This window comes from Canis lupus, chromosome 10 (assembly GCF_011100685.1).
Source record: "Canis lupus familiaris isolate Mischka breed German Shepherd chromosome 10, alternate assembly UU_Cfam_GSD_1.0, whole genome shotgun sequence".
In the NCBI taxonomy this organism is placed as follows: Eukaryota; Metazoa; Chordata; class Mammalia; order Carnivora; family Canidae; genus Canis; species Canis lupus.
In genome coordinates, this window is record NC_049231.1 from 16357885 (window position 1) to 16378139 (window position 20255).

Below are 20255 nucleotides of genomic sequence, written 5' to 3' on the forward strand. Positions count from 1 at the left end.
TCATAAAAAGAAGCCTAAATGTTTACTCATTTTAATTAAAGAGAACACTGTAAAATCTGTATTTATTTTGCTGAAATCCAAATGATGGGACATGATTTTATTTAAAGACTAACCAGTGGCATCAAACACTGGAACTGATGGACAATTACAATAACCACATTCCAAAAATCTTTACATAAACTACCTAAAAATTACACCTAAAATCATGCTTAGGCAAAACATGCCAAAACAGATAAGGTGCAATGTATACAAAGATGTATACACCACTTAGCCTTACATTTTTCAAAAAACACACAGGGAATACAATAATTCTTATTTATAAAGAACAGTTGTTTATATAAACACTATTTTGAAGAATGACACAAACTCAGAAAATGTAATCAGAGTATTCCTTATCACATAGGCTGTTGACGCCCCAGTATTTCAAAATACTTTACAAAAGGATATAGCTTCATGAGTTCTCATTTAGGGACTTTTTTTAATGCTACTTTTTCTTCTTTCTTTTTTCATCTGCTTCCATTTTAAGCTTAACTTCTTCACCTGAAAGAGCTCCCAGTTTCTTATTCTTTGCTTTCTTAACCTTTTCCTTGATGGCAGCCACATCAATTTTATTTTCAGTAGAAGCTAGACAAAATAAAAATGATACATGTAATCCTTTAGATTTTACCAAATAAAACAAAGAATATATATTTGGTACAATAATTTCAAAGTACTGTAATAGGTGAAAGGTCATGTTGTTAAATATAAAACACCTGCCTAAAGGAAAGTTAGACATTTTAGACAAAACAAATTATAAAGTACTTTAAAAATACATTAATAGAAATACACATCCAAATGGCACATTAATAAAAGTACTCATGCAAATGGCATTATAGATTACCTTTTCAATTACTGAATTCAACAATATCAAAGCTGCACTTATTTTCCTTAAAGTGCACTAAGATTATTTTTACTTATATTCTTTCCCACATTTTTAGAACTTTAGAGAGTACTCATTAATATACCAATTTTCCATTCTGCACATTAAAATAACATAGACTTACACTTCATGAAGAATATTAATATTTAGCCCTTCTAGCTTCCATGATTTTTATTAATAATGAAGATTTACATCAAAATCTACTTCATCTATTACCACACATAAAAACTTAAAAATAGGGGTGCCTGGGTGGCTCAGTCAGTTAGGCATCTGCCTTCAGCTTGGGTCATGATTTCAGGGTCTTGGGATTGAGCCTCCAGTCTGGGTCCCTGCCTTGCAGGGAGTCTGCTTGTCGTTGTCCCTATGCCCCTCCCCCTGTTCATGCTCTCTAAGGAATAAATCTTTTTTTTTTTTTTTTTAAGATTTATTTATTTATTCATTCAGAGAGAGCGAGAGAGAGGCAGAGACACAGGCAGAGGGAGAAGCAGGCTCCATGCAGGAAGCCCGATGTGGGACTCGATCCTGGGTCTCCAGGATCACACCCCGGGGTGCAGGCAGCGCTAAACCGCTGTGCCACCAGGGCTGCCCAGGAATAAATCTTTAAAAAATAATCTGAGAATATCTGGAGATCCTCCTAACAGAACCCAAACCATGGACTCAATGCCAAAAACCTGAACAACAGAGAGACGAAAAAAAAGTAGCTTTTTCTCACCATTTAAAGAACAGTATTCAGAACACAGAAGAATCACAAAATAAAACATTATCAGACTTGAAACCTTCACTATCATGAAATAGCTACATCTCTAATCATTATAAACACAGATTAAAATGGCTACTGAACAATCTTTAGGGTAAAACTCACAGGCTGAACAAACTGTAAATTATAATGTTTATGACACTTGTAACTTTACATAACCAATGATCTACATAGAATACAGTATTAAATTGCTGATATAATTAATATACATACTAAAATAGTACTGGTAGGTCCGGTTTTGACCAATGGGTCAGCTACAATGATGCCAGTGACTTTTCTCCCCTCACTGTGCACTGGCTACTCTGGAAAATTACTTCAGAAAGAGTACAAGTGTTACTAGTGGGAAGGAAAATGTAGAAGAGGAAAGGATGGATCAAAAACAGCTAGGAATGGAGAAGAAAAGACACAAAATTGTTTTGAGTCTTGAGGGAGGGGCAGATAGAGAAAATCCTTCAGCAGACTCCCCACTGAGCACAGAGCCTGAGGCCCGGGGCTCCATCCCAGGACCCTGAGCTCATGACCGGAGTCACAACCAAGAGTCTGATGCTTAACTGACTGAGCCATTCAGGCGCCCACTCTGGGTGTCTTTTTAATAATAGCCCCTAAGACCTTCCTGCTATTTTGATGGTGTCCTTTAGCCCAAGGTCATCAGAAATCCGTAACAATATAGGAATGGAACTTTAAGCCACAAATCACGTAAATAAAGAGAAGAAAAGCGTAACTTCTGATAAGCTCTAAGAGGCATGATAACAGAGCTTGGGGAGCTTGATGCGTTAGTTATTTTTACGTCTACAGAGGATTCACTGCTCTAATTTATAGATTCACAACGAGTCCTTGTCCAGCACAATCAGAGGTCAGGAGAGGACTGTCAACCCAGGATACTCTTAAATAGGCATTAACTGCTAATAAAACACCTCAGTGATCTCATCTCTAGGATTAGTGATTAATGAAATGTCAAGAGAACTGATGAAAGATAATGGTTATTTCTTTAGTTAACACTCATAAAGAGATTTGGACAAATTCACTACTGGTTTACTTTTTAGATTACAGACTTCAACATCATGCCAATAATCGGAAAATAAGCATTTACCTTCCTTTGGTTTCACCACTGGTTTCTCTTTAGGTGGAATAAAAGCTTTGTTTCTTTCCTCTTGTCTCTTACTGAGAGCTTCTGCTTGTTTAGCCTGCATTATTATAAGAACGATTTACCGTTAGGTAGGAATTCAAGTTTCTATGAACTATACTATCAATGTTGTGAACTAGATAAGAGTCTTACCTTTGTGGCTTCCATTTTCTGACACTTCTATTTTGACTTGCCTTCAGAAAATATTCACCACTAGCCAATTCTTTATCAATCTGTTGAAATCAGTATTTACAATTATATCAGAAATAAGGTAGATGGGAAGTCATTTCCTAAAAAAGGCATAATGCCCTTGGGATAGAGATAGTAAGGTCAAAAATCTATGATTAGTTTATAAAGGCAGTGACAGAAAAAAAGATGTGCTCTCTAAGCTGAAGGGAATACACACAAAAAGCACAGAGGTAGGAAAGAGGTGATGTGTTCATGAAATATACAGCAGGCTGTTTTAGATGGGATGGAACATCAGTGATTCAGGAAGATGTGAGGAAACTGGAAAGATAATATGAGGTACGCTTGAAGAAACATGAATGCCAGGTGGAGAGGGTGGGCTATGATTTAGAAATGACTGCAGGCTTCTGAGAGAAATAAAGAGACCAAAGCAGCCTATAGAAGGTACAGAAGATGGGATCCCTGCGTGGCTCAGCAGTTTAGCACCTGCCTTCGGCCCAGGGCATGATCCTGGAGTCCCGGGATTGAGTCCCACATCGGGTTCCCTGCATGGGGCCTGCTTCTCCCTCTGCCTGTGTCTTTTTCTCTGTCTCTCTCATGAACAAATAAAATCAAAAAAAAAAAAAAAAAAAAAAAGGTACAGAAGAAAGAAGAGAAAAACACTTGGAATAAAGTAATGGCATGCAAAATGAAGAGCTAGAATTGTTAGGGTTTGGGGACTAATTCAATACTAATTAGAGAAAGCACAGCTTATTCATTCAATATATAATTGATTTATCTCAAATTTACACAGATTAAATCTTAAGGCAACATTTTAAACTCTTAATAATTACTAACCTCTTTACACAATTACTAATCATTTAATCCTTATTTACAATCCTTTGAACTAGATATTTTTATTATCCTCATTTTATGTACAGGGAAATTGAGGCAGGTTAAATAAATTGCCAGTCATGAAGCAAGTAAGTGGCAGAAGAAGTCAACTGGGACATTACTGTTTTTAGAAGCTTAGTCATAGGAGAGAAAGATAAGACAATTACTAACCACAGGACAGGCCCATAAGAAGTATGGCAAGTGTTATGGAAGCACAGTTGAGTAGTAAGATCACTGTACCTTCCCCCAACTAACAGTTCCTTTCTTTGCTTCCCTTTCCAGAATAGACCTCTTGATCCAACATTTCTGTTGTTTTATCACCATGATCTAGTAGAAAGGAAAGACTTTAAGATACAGCCAAGGTAGGGAATCATGAAGTAAGATCCTTCAGGAGACAGATGAAGACAGAATTCAAAGAACAGGTGAAGAAAGGTTTGGTGCAGATGGAAAAAAATTATAGGTGAGAGAAAAGGGAAGTTGAAAGAGTTCTCACTTGAGGGTCTTAAATATTGCCATAAAATAAAATGTAATGTCATCTGCTAAAGGTGGGAAGGTGCTTCAAGAATTAAGAGGACAGAGAACTACCAGACAACAGTGAGGATCTGAGCCTGGAAACGCAAAATTATAGTGGATATAGTCCAAAAATAAGACTTTCTCCAGCTATGTTTAGCAGCCACATTTTGGGAAAGAAGTCAAATTTTAGGACTGACCAAGTTTGAGAGTTTTGCTGGACAGATGTGATAGAAGGAAAAAGCAGCATAAAAGAAGAGTGATAAGCAAGAGAGAAAAGGAAATTTGGGGCAAAAAGTGAAGCCAGAAAACAAGTAATAAAATGAGAGGCATTCATAACTTCTATTTTAACAAAAGGGTACAGATGTTAGAATTTAGGATTTCAAAACTGGAGCAGTCTGGGCAGCCCGGGTGGCTCAGCGGTTTAGTGCCGCCTTCAGCCGGGGGCCTGATCCTGGAGACCTGGGATCAAGTCCCGCATCGGGCTCCCTGCATGGAGCCTGCTTCTCCCTCTGCCTGTGTCTCTGCCTCTCTTTCTCTCTGTGTGTCTCATGAATAAATAAAATCTTTAAAAAAAGAAAACCCAAAACCCCCCAAAAAACTGGAGCAGTCATATAGCACATGGTCTTAGGACTGATGCTAAAGCAAAGTGAGAGCATTAAGGGTTAAATTGTGTGTTTTTCTTTTAATCCATGGAATCTTTATCGTGGCCACAGGGGCACAACGGACAGCAACCACCTAGATATAGTTTACATTCTTACTGTGAAGCCTCTACTCCCCACATTCACATACTTAGCCGATTTACACTTACCTTTAGTTTCTTATACCCTGCCCCCTACGTGTACACACACACACACACACACACAAATACACAGTCTACCTAACTCTCCATAAACTTTCTAACGAAATAGGTTAAAATAGTATCCCCCTCATGTAAAGAAATTCAACACTTAATACTGACCTGACTTTCTAAAGAAAAGTTTCTGCACCTGAAAGAAGTCTGACAATCACTGTTACAGTAACATATAATTAACTCACTTTAACATTACACATTGGATGAGTATTCTTCATAGTATCTAGGTGGTGAGAATGGTGTGTATTTTTTCTTAAGTTTTTTTCTTTGGTTCCTTGTGTTTATTCACATTTTGTGCTCGAACTGTGGCAAGAATCCTTCCCAACTTTGTGATCTTAATTCAGAATCTTTTGCCAACTCTTGTTTAATCATTAAGGTCTTTAGTCGTGGCGATACATAAACAAAGTAGGAATTAATATTTTTTTAAAAAATTAATCTTTTAAAAAATTAATTTTTTAAAAAAGATTTTATTCATTTATTTATTCATGAGAGACACAGAGAGAGGAAGGCAGAGATATAGGCAGAGGGGGAAGTAGGCTCCATGCAGGGAGCCGAATGTGGGACTTGATTCCGGGTCTCCAGGATCACGCCCTGGACTGATGGCTGGCACTAAACTGCTGAGCCACCCAGGCATCCCCTGGAATTTTTAATTTTAATAAGCAACACATCTGTCAAACTAAGACATTATAAATATTAAATAATACAATTAAAATGAGTAGTTCTTAATCTCCTCAGTAGGAGCAAAAGATTCCATAAAAAAAAAAGTAATATCAAATCAAGCATCAGAAAACAATTAGAAATTTAGATTAAGAAATGCAGAATTATTGGGGCGCCTGGTGGCTCAGTTGGTTAAGCGTCTGCCTTCGGCTCAGGTCATAATCTCAAAGTTCTGGGATTGAGCCCTGCATCAGGCTGCCCGTTCACCAGGACCAGGAAGTCTGCTTTTCCCTTTCCGCCTCCCCCTGATCTCTCTCTCTCTCTCTCAATAAATAAATAAATAAATAAATAAATAAATAAATAAATAAATAATAAAAATGCAGAACTATTAAAATAGAGATCAGAATTGAGATGAGACTAAGCTTTTCAATCATTAGTTCATTAAAACTCTTAAAATTTGGGGAGCCTTGGTGTCTCAGGGTCATAATCTCCAAGTCTGGGATGCAGCCCCGCATCAGGCTTCCAGGGAGTCTGCTTCTTTTTCACTCTCTCCCTCTGCCCCTACGCATCACTTGTTCTTGCTCTCTCAAATAAATAAATAAAATCTCTAAAAAACAAAAAATCTTTAAAATACAAATTATTTGGAGCAGGGAGAGTTCTTAATTAGCAATGTTCCCTAAAAACTGGAAGTTTTGGGTAGCACTTTAATTATCACAGGGAAAGAAAAAAGTAAACTTTCTCTTGATCAGACAAAAGCAATATTCTCACATTTCTCCCACTCCATTTGAATTCTGCACACATTGGAACATCAAAGGATGCCAATCAGGCATCAGATACAAGACTAGCTCTCTTTATCTTTAATTTGTTCTTTCACCCCAATCTAACAGTGACTTCATAACTTCATCAAATTTAAGTGGATTGCTTCAAAAATACTCCTCATAAAATAGTTCATTACAGCATGGTTACATTCCCAGGTATAATCACGAATGCTGTGCACACAGGGATATAACAGATCTCTCAGAGTTTATAATTTGAGAACTTAAAACAAAAAGTCTTAATATAATCTGACATATTCCAAACTCCACTAATAGAAAAAAGCAGAATTCCAAACAGTCACATCTTTAAATATAGTAATGGGCCCATAATCCAAGAAAACTTGATTGAGATCATCGATGACCCATTCCATGAAGCTTATATCCTTTGTATCAGAACTATGCCATACGTTACCGCACAGCAGAGACCTAAGCCTCTACGGATATAACTCCTCAGGACTAAGGTAGTTGGGCGTGCAGAACTCTACCTCTACCCTGAATAATTCTGCTTTATCTGTTTTGTGCATTAGGCTTCCATAAAAGATTTAATTTCAAGAAAAGTTTCTACACCTGAAAGAAGTCTGACAATCACTGTTATAGTAACATATAATTAACTCACTTTAACGTTACACATTGGATGAGTATTCTTCATAGTATCTAGGACTACTTTTTTAACCTGAAATTTGCAAAGAAAAATTAATTAGATACTTAGAAAGATTTTAATGAACTAAGTGGAAGGGGATTAATACACTGCAACATATCCTATGAACTGGGCAATGACTTCCAAATTGAATACAGTAGGCCTTCAACTGCTCTGAGTGACTCATAGATGTTTCCTAGTAGTCAACTTCTCTTGGAAGCAATGAATTTTCTCAACGTTACTGCTAAAATGTAACATATAGAACTAATACAATAACATTTTGGAACTGTGGAATTTAGGGATCAGGTAGCTAGATTTAGTCAGAAAAATTTAGGCTCAATAATGGGAATGCCACTTCATAAGGGAAAATCACCTAACTGTCCTTTTCCTGCTTTCTCGTTTGTAGTACGGAAAAAAAAAAAAAAAAAAAAAAAACTACCTCAAGGCTCTGCTGCAAAAATTAAGTAAGATGATATATGCAGACTTCACAAACTATAGGGTATTCAATATATTTGAGTTTTTATTTCCACATGAGAAAAGGACCAATAACTATAAGATCCAACAGAACTATTGTATTCTAGGTCCTGGAAAGGGAACAAGACCTCACAGCCAGATCCAGACAACAAAAGGAGTTAATAGACACAGTAACTGCTCCACTGATTCTCTCATAACATTAAACTTCACAAGTTAAAAAAAAAATTGTCAATCCATTAAAGATTACACTAAACTTCAAACCAAAAAAATGTATTTTAAAGGAAAGAAGTTTTCAGAATCTGACCTCTACTGGTTTATATAGGTTACTGCAAATAACAGTATCACCATTCAATTCTCTAATTACTTGAGCACATGTAACTACATCTTTCCTGTATATGCTACAGACTAAAATCTTAAATACCCATTTAAAACTTGCAGTGGAAAGAGAAATGATGCCCAGACCTTCTAATTCAGGAATGGATACTTCCTTAGTTCCCAAAGGTTGACCATATTATGTTAGGATCTAGGAGTGATGATGATTCCCTCAAATAACATGAAGCACAAAGTATTCACCAATGGGAAATCAAACAAAGTACATTATTTTAAAAAGAAAGAAAGAAAGAAAGAAAGAAAGAAAGAAAGAAAGAAAGAAAGAAAGAAAGAAAGAAAGAAAGAAAGAAAGAAAGAAAGAAAGAAAGAAAGAAAGAAAGAAAGAAGAAAGAATGAAAAGAAAAGAAAGAAAGAAAGAAATTGAAAAACAGTGTATTATCCAAAGAACTATTATAACTGAATTATTTAATTTGTTCTATACTAAAAACTGACTGAAGATAGCAAATAGTTCTCATCTCTTTTAAGCCACTAAAAGGTCCACTGACTGAAACCATGTTTCCCTGAACCATAATATAACAGTTTGAGTTCCAAAGCCTTTACCAAAAGAAAAGTTGAAATTCAGTACAATGAAAAAAAAAAAAAAAAAAAAAAAGAAATTCAGTACAATGAAAAACTAATGACACAGGAAGACTCTTAAGTTTTCCACTGATAAAAAAAGTACCTTTAACATAGATCCTTTGGGACCTATGAGACATTGTCTTCTTTTCACAAATCTTTTTCTTTTTTTTTAGCTTTTTTTTTTTTTAATTTTTATTTATTTATGATAGTCACACAGAGAGAGAGAGAGAGAGAGAGGCAGAGACACAGGCAGAGGGAGAAGCAGGCTCCATGCACCAGGAGCCCGACGTGGGATTCGATCCCGGGTCTCCAGGATCGCGCCCTGGGCCAAAGGCAGGCGCTAAACCGCTGCGCCACCCAGGGATCCCTCTTTCACAAATCTTTATTTCTTACTAAACAACCTATTTTAATTATGTCACAACGCAACATTATCCTCAAGAATTCTTACTGCCGGGATCCCTGGGTGGCGCAGTGGTTTGGCGCCTGCCTTTGGCCCAGGGCGTGATCCTGGAGATCCCGGATCGAGTCCCACACGTCGGGCTCCCGGTGCGTGGAGCCTGCTTCTCCCTCTGCCTGTATCTCTGCCTCTCTCTCTCTCTCTCTGTGTGACTATCATAAATAAATAAAATTAAAAAAATTAAAAAAAAAAAAAAGAATTCGTACTGCCTTTGGAAACATGAAGAAAATATTCTTTACAAACACATTTGTTTTCAAGGCCTAGGCTAATGAAATCTAAGCAGAAAAATGAAAACTCTAAGATGGAGGGATGCAGTGTTATATGTTATCTCTAATGTTGATGCAAATAAAGCAAAGTTTTTGTAATTCTAAATTTACCTGTTCAAATGATACACTTCTTGCTAAAAGTTTTAATTAGGTCTCTGGCCCTAATGATGATATATGGATCAAAAGTCTTCTTTGTCGTACAGTCATATTGCCCTCGATCAGGTCCAGGATTGCATTAATGTGCTGCAAAAAGCAAAGAGCAAATACACAACTGTCTAAAAATCAATTCAGTTTTAGGTAATTATAGACAGCCTATCCTAATCAAACTATTAATTACTGTAAATTAAGCTCTCTCTAATTCTATCAATTCCCCCCTTGAAGAAGCTGAGTAGTTGATATAAATAATGAACACTTGATTACTTTCATATTTCAAAGAAAATAAAAAATTCAGGCAACTGAAACCATTTGTACTTACTTGGCTTTAGAACTTTGCACTTATTGGGATAAAGATTATTTCTAGTTTAAAAAATATGTTATCAATGCAAATGAGGTCATACTTAAGACCTAGGGTGAAAATCTAAAGCTACATATAGCTCCTCTATCCTGGACTCGGCTCTGATCTGCCATCTGCTCCTTTGGGTTATGAATAGACTTTCCCTTCAAACTTTTTTCTAGCTGGTTTGTATTAGCTAAATACAAAGCGAAAACAAATTCTCACAGGTTCAGAAAGAAGCAATAAATGGAAAATTATGCATTAACTCTTAATAGGAGAACCAGATTTCAACAAAGCAAATTAAAATGTCATTTTCTGACTGACAGTATGTTGTGAATAATATTTCAGTGTAGTGAGTGATGAACAGTTCAACATAAGGTTTGGTCTCTATAAGTTCACAAGTCTAATCTCAGAGGTAGCTGTAAAATAGCTTGCAGTTTGCTGAACCACCCTAATACCTAACGGGCACAAACAGCTCCAGAGCAGTCACCTAGATGAGAAATACATTTTATATCACAACCTAGTGTGTGCACATGTGTTCATGTACACATATATAAATGAACCCAAAGCTTCATAAAATGAAACTTATCCTTACCATATGTGATACGTTATTTTTTTAATTTCTTTTTTTGGATGCATTCCTTTTTTTAAAGGCACATTATATCCACTAAATGGGATTTCTTGCTCCACTAATGGGTTTTCCAATCCATAGTTTGAAAAACAAAAACAAATATACTGCTCTAGGGAAACGGCAGCAGCTACATATAGGGCAAGTTGGCCACACCCCCCTCTTCCATTTAAAATGAAAGTTAAGAAACCATCCAGGAACGGGCCTCAACTCAAACTACACAGAAACATGGCAAATATCACAGTATAGAACAGGCATCCTGAAACTTGGAGTTCACAGAAAATCCATGAGATCCCTAAAGTTCTAAAGGTAAGTGAATTTATCAAAGTAATCTATTACTCACAAAATAAAAAACAAGTGGATTATAAGAATAAAGCTTATACCTAGGCTGTTTAAAATACCAAAGGAACCAGGGGCACCTGGGTGGCTCAGTCAGTTAAGCATCCGACCGACCCTTGATTTCTGCTCAGGTCATGATTTCAGGACCATGAGACTGAACGTCATGTCGAGCTCTGTGTTCATCAGAGTCCACGTGGGATTCTCTTACCCTCTCCCCAACCTCTACTCGCACATGCACATAGGCACACACACTCGCACTTACTCTCTCTAACGGTATTTCTTAAAAAAAAAAAAAGGCAAAAAACAAAGGCACCACATTAACCATTTATGCTAGTACCTTTTAAAAAAAAATCCACCAGCATATATACTTATTTAAAAGTAAAGGTGTAAGGAGCAAAACCTCAAAGAAATATATAAAATGTGCATACATGTTCATTCAAGGCTCTTCTGTACCAAAGGCCAGCACTCTTTCAAGTAAGCCTCTCTAGATTTTGGGAACAAAGTTGCAAAACTGCTCTCCTCCAAGAGGCCTCTGGGATTGTCCTTTTTAGAAAACGCCGGTTCCTTCCATCAGGTACAGTGAGGAGTTCTGATTCATCTAAAGAGGAGAAGAAACTTACACGTAAGATTTTACCCTTCTCTTGGACACTTTTAAAAATGCTTATATGCATATATTTACATGTTTCCCAATACTCCTTGTAGTTCCTATTCTCATACTCTTTAGATTATTCAACAAAGAACATGACTCCATCATTATTTATCAACATACTGTATTAAAATTAACTGTCTATACTTCAGCCTCATAAGACAAAGTTCCTTAAGGGCAGGGATGCTCCTCGGGTCTACAGTAATTCGCATATGCCTGATAGTAGGATACTAAAAAAACTTATATTGTACTACACTAACTTAAAGATCCAAATACTGCTTTGTTTACATGACTATTTTATCTTTTTTTTTTTTTTAATTTATTTATGATAGTCACAGAGAGAGAGAGAGAGAGAGAGAGAGGCGCAGAGACACAGGCAGAGGGAGAAGCAGGCTCCATGCACCGGGAGCCTGATGTGGGATTCAATCCCGGGTCTCCAGGATCGCGCCCTGGGCCAAAGGCAGGCGCCAAACCGCTGCGCCACCCAGGGATCCCCATGACTATTTTCAATATAAATAACCTTTTAGATTTTCCTGAACTGCAGCATGGTGTGTATATGCACAGGCATATATATTTGTGTTTGTGTGTTTGCACAAACACAAACTTAAAAGCTGATATTCTGGTGTAAACTTTCAGTTACCGTCACTGGTATATGGTTTTAGACTTTCCAAAGAGTTTTCATATGCCTTATTTCTGTATACACCTTCATGACAACTGTGAAAGGTGGGAAGAATCGGTATTATTTTTCCCATTTTATAAAAGACATTCAGTCCAAAAAGATTAGTGACCTGTCTAAAGGGACACAAAGGTAATTCAGCCTAAGTCTCCTTTCAATAAAATGAAATGTCTCTTAAGGGCATAAATGATCTCCAACATCATTTATTAACACTCCTGGTCCTGGATTTTAGGAATCTCTTAAATCTAACAGCGATACTTTAATTCAATACTACTCAAAGGTATGACCCATAGACCTGCAGTGTCAGCACACATTAGGAGTTAGTCACAAATACAATTCTTGGGCTCCAACTAAGACCTAGCAAATTTGAATCTCTTGGATGAGCCCCAAGAATCTGTGTTCTTATAATCTCATTAGGAGATTCTTATGCACACCAAGTCTGAGAAAAGGGCCTTTGTGGTTTGTTATCCCCCATGGTAAACTTGCTTCTGTTTCTCACACTCACATCCAGTTTATTATTTCTGGTTCAAATCACAGAGAATTAGCTAAGCTTCATACATCACTTCCAAAAAAAAAAAAAAAAAAAAAAAAAACCAACAACAACAAAAAAACCCCACCAAACCTTCAAGTTCTACCACCGTGATTACTTAAAATATGTATCTTACCAAGTCTCTACTCAATTTAAACACTTAAATAGCTACAAATTTTAAAAAAACCAAAACCTAGCAAAAAAAATTTCACAGGAGTTTCACAACAGAGAAGTGCCAATAGCCTCCAAAACACGTGAAAAGGTGTGGCCTCATTAGTAATAAGGGAAGCTCAAATTAGAACCCCAACCAGACAGCATTTCACACTTACCAAAATGATAGAAATCCGACCTGCAGAGAGCATCAGGCGCTGGCGCGGCTGCAGAGCAAGGAGAACTCTCACCCACGGCCGCCGGAGCGTCTCCAGCGTTACCTGCACTACCCTCATTCAGGGATGCCCGTCCCATGTGCATAATGTGAGAAACCGGAACGTGCAAACCGGGAGATACACACGGAGACGTTTACAGGAGCGCTGCTGGTAATGGCAGGCAGCGGGAACAACCCGAATGTCCACCAACAGCAGAATGGAAATATACATAAGTGGACATTCATGGAAGGAAACAGCATCAGTATCAAAGGAAAATATTAAACGACAGCTACACGGATCACCTTGACTCAGTAAGAAAAATAAGGTTAAGCCTCGGAAGCAAGCAGAACATCCAGAACCCTCTTGCATTCGTAAAAATTCAAACACTGACAACATCAAACCATTCCGGGCACGGGGTAAAGATTATGTGGAGCACAGAAAATGATCAGAACGACTGGGAACAGGAAAGGGCAGAGGTAGAGAGCGCTCCTCGGGACTCGGGTGCGGTCCCGCCATATCTCCCATGTGCTGCTGGCTTTACTCTCGGCGCCTCAGACCCTGCATTCCGCTGAATCTGTTATGTGACTACAGACTTCTAGGACACCTCGCTAAGGGCACAGGGAGAGCTTGAGGTCCCAGGACACCTCCTGAGGGTGCACAGTGAGAGCTCGAGGTCCTAGGACACCTCCCGAGGGCCCAGAGGGAGAGCTCTAGGTTCTTACTCCCAGGACACCACCTGAGGGTGCACAGTGAGAGCTCGAGGTCCCAGGACACCTCCTGAGGGCCCAGAGGGAGAGAGCTCCAGGTCCCAGGACACCTCCTGAGGGTGCACAGTGAGAGCTCGAGGTCCCAGGACACCTCCCGAGGGCCCAGGGCGAGAGCTCGAGGTCCCAGGACACCTCCCGAGGGCCCAGAGGGAGAGCTCGAGGTCCCAGGACACCTCCTGAGGGTGCACAGTGAGAGCTCGAGGTCCCAGGACACCTCTTGAGGGCCCAGAGGGAGAGCTCGAGGTCCCAGGACACCTCCCGAGGGCCCAGAGGGAGAGCTCGAGGTCCCAGGACACCTCCCGAGGGCCCAGAGGGAGAGCTCGAGGTCCCAGGACACCTCCTGAGGGTGCACAGTGAGAGCTCGAGGTCCCAGGACACCTCTTGAGGGCCCAGAGGGAGAGCTCGAGGTCCCAGGACACCTCCCGAGAGCCCAGAGGGAGAGCTCGAGGTCCCAGGACACCTCCTGAGGGTGCACAGTGAGAGCTCGAGGTCCCAGGACACCTCTTGAGGGCCCAGAGGGAGAGCTCGAGGTCCCAGGACACCTCCTGAGGGTGCACAGTGAGAGCTCGAGGTCCCAGGACACCTCTTGAGGGCCCAGAGGGAGAGCTCGAGGTCCCAGGACACCTCCTGAGGGTGCACAGTGAGAGCTCGAGGTCCCAGGATACCTCCCGAGGGCCCAGATGGAGCTCGAGGTCCGAGGACCCCTCCTGAGGGTGCACAGTGAGAGCTCGAGGTCCCAGGACACCTCCTGAGTGCCCAGGGCGAGAGCACTTGAGGTCGGCGGCTCACCTGGGCCACCCCGCAGCCGCCGCCCACCCGCCCTTTCGTCGACGGCGTCCAGCCTCGGCCACCAGCACAGGCCTCCGGCGCGCCCCCGACCCTCGGGCCGGTCCGCACCTGCACAGGCGTCTCGGCCCCGCAGCGCCGTCGGTCCGCAGGCCCGGCCTCCCCCCATCCCCCGGCCCCCAGGCGGACTGCACAGAACCGACGCCACGTCCCCGGCCAGCGGCAACGCAGCAGTCACGCCCCGAGCCTCGGTTCTCACTCGAACTGACCTCGCTTCTCCGGCTTCGGCAGCTGCGGACGAAACTCAGTCCTCGGTTCGCCGGCGCCAGCCCGTGGAAGCAGGAGGCCGCCATGTTCCAGCTGCTTCCGGCGCTACCGGAAGTGGGGCTGCTCTTACATCCTACCGGCTATTCCCCGGAAGTGGGGCTGCTCTTACATCCTACCGGCTATTCAGGCCTAAAAACCTGTTGGCTCGAAATGAGTTCCGTAGAACGCGGACGAGGAGGTCTGCGCAATCTCCGTGCGTGCGTTCGCCGCGGCCTGCGTCGGTGCCCAAGCTACCGGCGCTTCTCCTGCGTGGCCAATGGAGAGCCGCGGACTGTCTTCCCAGGATGCACGGCAACCACGGAGGTCGGCTGCATGCTGGGAGTTGTAGTCCAGCGCTATGGGGAGGCTGGAGGCCCAGCTCTGCTGCCTACAGCCTCCTGTGGGTCCTTGTGTGTAGCTCAGGGTCTTGGACTCCGGGGTTCGGTCGCAGCGTGCAATCGTCGGCAACCGGCTGCCATTCACGTCACCCACCCACCCACTTGTTTGATGATATGTATTTGGCCGTCAAGCATGCGCTGGGCCTAACTGGGAAGGCCAAATACGGAGATGCCTGGTCCTTGATGGCAGAGACTGGCACAATCGCTACCATTTACTGAGACTACTTGGTGCCATGCACTTTATTTGCATTTCCAATTTTTAAAACAAAACTAAAACCGATTATCTTTTTTTTGTAAGACAGTCTTAAAAGTCTTTGTTTCTGATGGTACTTACGTTCCCAGGGTCTTGGTACTTCTTCTGAGCCAGAACCATGCAATTAAGTGACGCTTCTCAAGTATTCCCAAAACGGCTCCCTCAACGCTGCATATGGCCTCAGTGTGAGGCTTTTCACTACTTGCACACTTTCGCACTTCTAAAAATCTAAAAATTCTTAGACTCACTAATGATGAGACTTCTCTTGGTGACTGGTCTTACTGCTTGCCATTTCTAAAATTCTCTGCAGCACAAGTTGGGGAAGTCTTAGGTTGAATTTCTGGCATTAGTGAGACTGGGAACATCTATTTGGAATCCACCCTTGTATATCTTCTATAAAAACTTAAGATTGTTGTACATACGGTACATACATAAAACAGACGGGTAATTAGTGACAAGGTCCCAAGACATGTGGTTATGTTAAGATATTTTTTTCTTGGGACACCTGGGTGGTTCAGTCAGTTAAGCATCAGACTCCGGTTTTGGCTCAGGTGGTGACCTCAGGGTCATGAGATGGAGCACAGCATGGGGCTCTGTGGTAGATGTGGAGCCTGCTTAATATTTTTACTCTCCTCCTCTTCCCCATCACACTCACATGCTCTCTCTCTCTCTCAAAAAAAAATTATCCCATTTTTATAAAGCAAACGATTCAATAAGTATTTATTGAGCATCTATAACATTTTGTGTTCTTTGTGCTAGATAATTATATGTATGTGTGTCTGTATATATTGTGAATATATGTTTGTATGTGATTATACAACAAAAAAAGATTTAGAAGGCTACACCTCAAGGTTATAAGGCAGGCTATCTTAGGGATGAAGGTAGAAAAGAAAAAGGAAGCAGGCAAAAGGACAAAAATAGGTAAAAAATAATAATCATTAGAAAAATATTGTCAACAAGTAAAGGACTCTGCATGAAAGCCTAGAAAACCTGGGAGTCCAGGAGAGAGACCAAATTTGAGAAACATATTCGGTCTTGGAATGTTTGCTGTGCAACATGTTTCATGTGTCATGGTGTTGGGCTGAAATAGGCTTGCACGGTATCAACCCCTTCTTGCAAGGCCCCATTTAGCAAATTCTGTAGATATGGACACATGGTATACAGCTCTGGCTGCTAAGTCACTTCAGTGAACACTTAACCAACCTCTGTTTTTTCAGCTGTAAAATGAGAAAGTTGAGTTAGATTACTGCTTCTTAAACCTTAGCCAACCTCGGACACACATGGAGGGTGATCGTATTCCCAGTTTATAGTTCAGTAGGTCTAGGACAGGGCCCAAGAATTTGCAATCTGGAAAACAAGGAATTACCCAACCCTAAAATGCAAATAATGCCAAGGTTGAGAGACTTGGGCCTACAGATGTTCTTAATTTCTGTGATTCTACTTCAAAGGGCTAGTAAGGGCTTTACTTTTACTTTTACCAGACATGCAATGAAAGCAAAGTTATTTCCTACTTTTCCCATTATTTCCCACTGCTAGGGCAGAACTTACCTGGCATCAAGAAGCCAAAGTTTCCAGATGGTTGTTCATTACTTTTCTGGGCTCCTTGGTGGACAATCTTAATCCATTTCCTGGGATTCTGTTGTCTCATTACCCAAACAATGACACTGCTATATTCAGTGGATGCTTGAGGTCTAAAGGCACTCATTATTGCTTGAATATTAGTCTCTCTGGGACTCAGGCCCACAGAACATTAATATTTCATTGGGCCTCTCCTACTATTTCCAAGGCAATCTTCCATCTTTCTCTTCTTGATTGTACTTATTGATAAGAAACAGCTTTGATTTAATTTTTGGTTATAATATTCTTCTCCTTAAAGGAAAGCTGGAATACGTTTCGTGATATTAGGTTTCACTGAAGCAACAGAAGGCTTTTTAACGCATGCATGAAAACTCAAGATTTAATTAGTGGCATGTGAAATGTATTGGCACTGCCAAGATTTATTATTTTAGGCAAATCAAAGAAGCAAACTACAGTCTTTTATTTGTTTACGTGACATTGGGAGAATATTTGAACTTCTCCAGGAAGCAAATTTCTAGTCATTTGTTAAGTCTATATGCCTCCCCACCCTTCAGACAGTGGTAGCCACAGATGGTTCTTGATTAAATAAATTTTTTTAATGAAATAAACTTTTTAGATTATATATTTCAAACATTTAATGGGTTTGTATTTAAACAAGCTATTTCTTGATGTTAACAAGATGGTGACATGGCTTCTCCATTGTTTCAAAATCTCAAAAAGTCTAGCTATCTGATACACCTAGAGACTGAAAATTAAGTTTTAACACTACATTTTTTGCTTTTGATCATCTATCAGTGATTTTAATCTCTTTTGGTTTGCAAGTCACTTTACTGATGAAATTAAATCAATGGACCCAGAAAAGCACATATATTTGGGTACACATATCATTTTACCCATAGTTTGACGAGATGCTCACATTTCTGTCACACTCTTTCATAAAACTCCTAAGAGATCAAGCCATCAGGTTAGGGACTCTTGCCTTAAAGCAACACAGGAGGAATGTCTCAGAAGCCTGGATCTGATCTTATGAGCACTCAAGTCCTTTGCTTTTAGAGTTCTCCAGGAGACACAGGATTAAAATTTTAGTATGCTTCCGTACTTGCGTATAAGTATACTTCTCAAGAATCCTTTGACTGCAAGTCATAGAAATTCAAAGTAACAAGTACAAAAGAGGATTTATTGCCCTACATACCTGGGAATTGGACCTACGCCCTCAGCAATATCATAGAAACATTCATGCTCTTTCTCTATCATAATCTTGAGACCTCTGTGTGTGTGTGTGTGTGTGTGTGTGTGTATGTGTGTGTGTGTGTGTGTGTGTGTGTGCGTGTCCTTCCATATTCTGGCTCTGCTTTTTCTGTGTAGTTTTTATTCTGAAGCAAAGATATCTGCCAGCAGTGCAGAATTAAATTCTCAGCAGAAGAAATCCTTTCGTCCTAAGAATTCCATCAAAATCCCAGGAAGAAAACAAACAAACAAATCCCAGGAAGACTCTTAGTGGCCAGTCCTGGATCACACTCTAAAGTCAGAGGTGGGTTACACCCACATAAACCATCTGGGCTTAGAATGGGAATGAATGATTCCTAAGGAGAAATTGAGAGCTGCTGCCAAAAGAAGGGAAAGAGGGGCAAAAACACACAATGTGTACTACAGTAAGTATAGCAAGTTATGCAGGGGATTAATAGGTTTTCAGGTTTTACCCATCACCATTGCTCATTCCCAAGCCACCATTTCATTAAAACAAGCCACATACTTAAAGAATTACTTAGCCCCAGTCACAAGATACATGGAGGAATTATGTACTAAGATTTTATTGGGGGTATGTGTGTATAGTAGCTCTCTATATTTGCTATGAGAAGAAAAATGTATTAATTGGTGTAGTAGGTTGATTTATATTTCTCTAGGCACATGTGGTGATACTGAAAATGTGACCTGCTGTAATTGTGGTGATTGGGTGTAGCCCATTTTTATAATAATTTTTCTCTCATGTAGCATATTTCCCTACAGGAAATGGCTGTATATTTTTTCTTTTTATTTTGAAAAGAATAAAAAAGGAAAATGCAAGGAACAATGCAACCATTGTCCAAGAATCTACCTAAATTTAGTAAATTTTAACTTATCATTTATCACTTTGGTCCCAGATATACATAAATATTTGTATCATAAAATCTCACAATAATGCAAAATGAAGTCATTCCTATCTTCTCTCTTCTAGAAGCAATAATTAGATGTTTTAGTTTCTAAGAATTATTTTAGGTTTACTAAAAGCAGATAGACTAATATGACAAATGCTTTTGTAGTCATAGTTAAATTTAAGACATAAATATTTCCAGCTAAAGCCCCTGTCTACACGTTCATAAACTCATACCTCCCCTCTTCCACCATAGGTGACCACTATGCCAAGTTAGGGTTAGGGTAAGGCTTAGGGTTAGGGTTAGGGGTTAGGGTTAGGGTTTGGGTTAGGGTTTGGGTTCAGGTTAGAGGTTAGGGTTAGGGGTCTGGGTTAGGGTTCATGTTCGGGGTTAGGGTTACGGGTTAGGATTAGTGTTAGGGGTTAGGGGTTAGTGGTTAGGGTTAGGGTTAGTGGTTAGGGGTTAGGGGTTCGGGGTTAGGGTTAGGGGCTGGGGGTTAGGGTTAGAGTTAGGGTTAGGGTTAGTGTTTAGGGGTTAGGGTTAGGGGTTAGAGGTTAGGGGTTAGGGTTTGGTTAGTGTTTAGGGTTAGGGTTAGGGTAGGGTTTAGCGTTAGGGTTAGGGGTTAGGGTTAGGATTAGGGTTAGGGTTAGCGGGTTAGGGTTAGGGGGTTAGGGTTAGGGTAAGGGTTGGGGTTAGGGTTGGGGTTGGGGTTAGGATTGTTAGGTTTAGGGTGTTAGGGTTAGGGTTGTTAGGGTTAGGGTTGTTAGGAGTAGGGTTAGGGTTGTTAGGGTTAGGATTAGGGTAGGGTTTTTTGGTTAGGCTTAGGGTTGTTAGGTTTAGGGTTAGCGGTAGGCTTGTTAGGGTTAGGGTTTGGGTTGTTAGGG

The 20255-nt window shown here is 40.3% G+C and overlaps 1 pseudogene across 1 annotated transcript; it reads right to left on the reverse strand.

The window, feature by feature from the left end:
- Positions 1-61: 61 nt before the first annotated feature.
- On the reverse strand, positions 62-15236 carry KRR1 (annotated as a pseudogene). The gene is made up of 8 exons (XR_005365433.1): positions 14974-15236; positions 11364-11533; positions 9587-9718; positions 7310-7366; positions 4099-4185; positions 2953-3032; positions 2767-2860; positions 62-624 (listed from the first exon to the last, which is right to left on the reverse strand). The product of XR_005365433.1 is annotated as a KRR1 small subunit processome component homolog, transcript variant X1 (transcript).
- Between the last annotated feature and the right edge of the window lie 5019 nt (positions 15237-20255).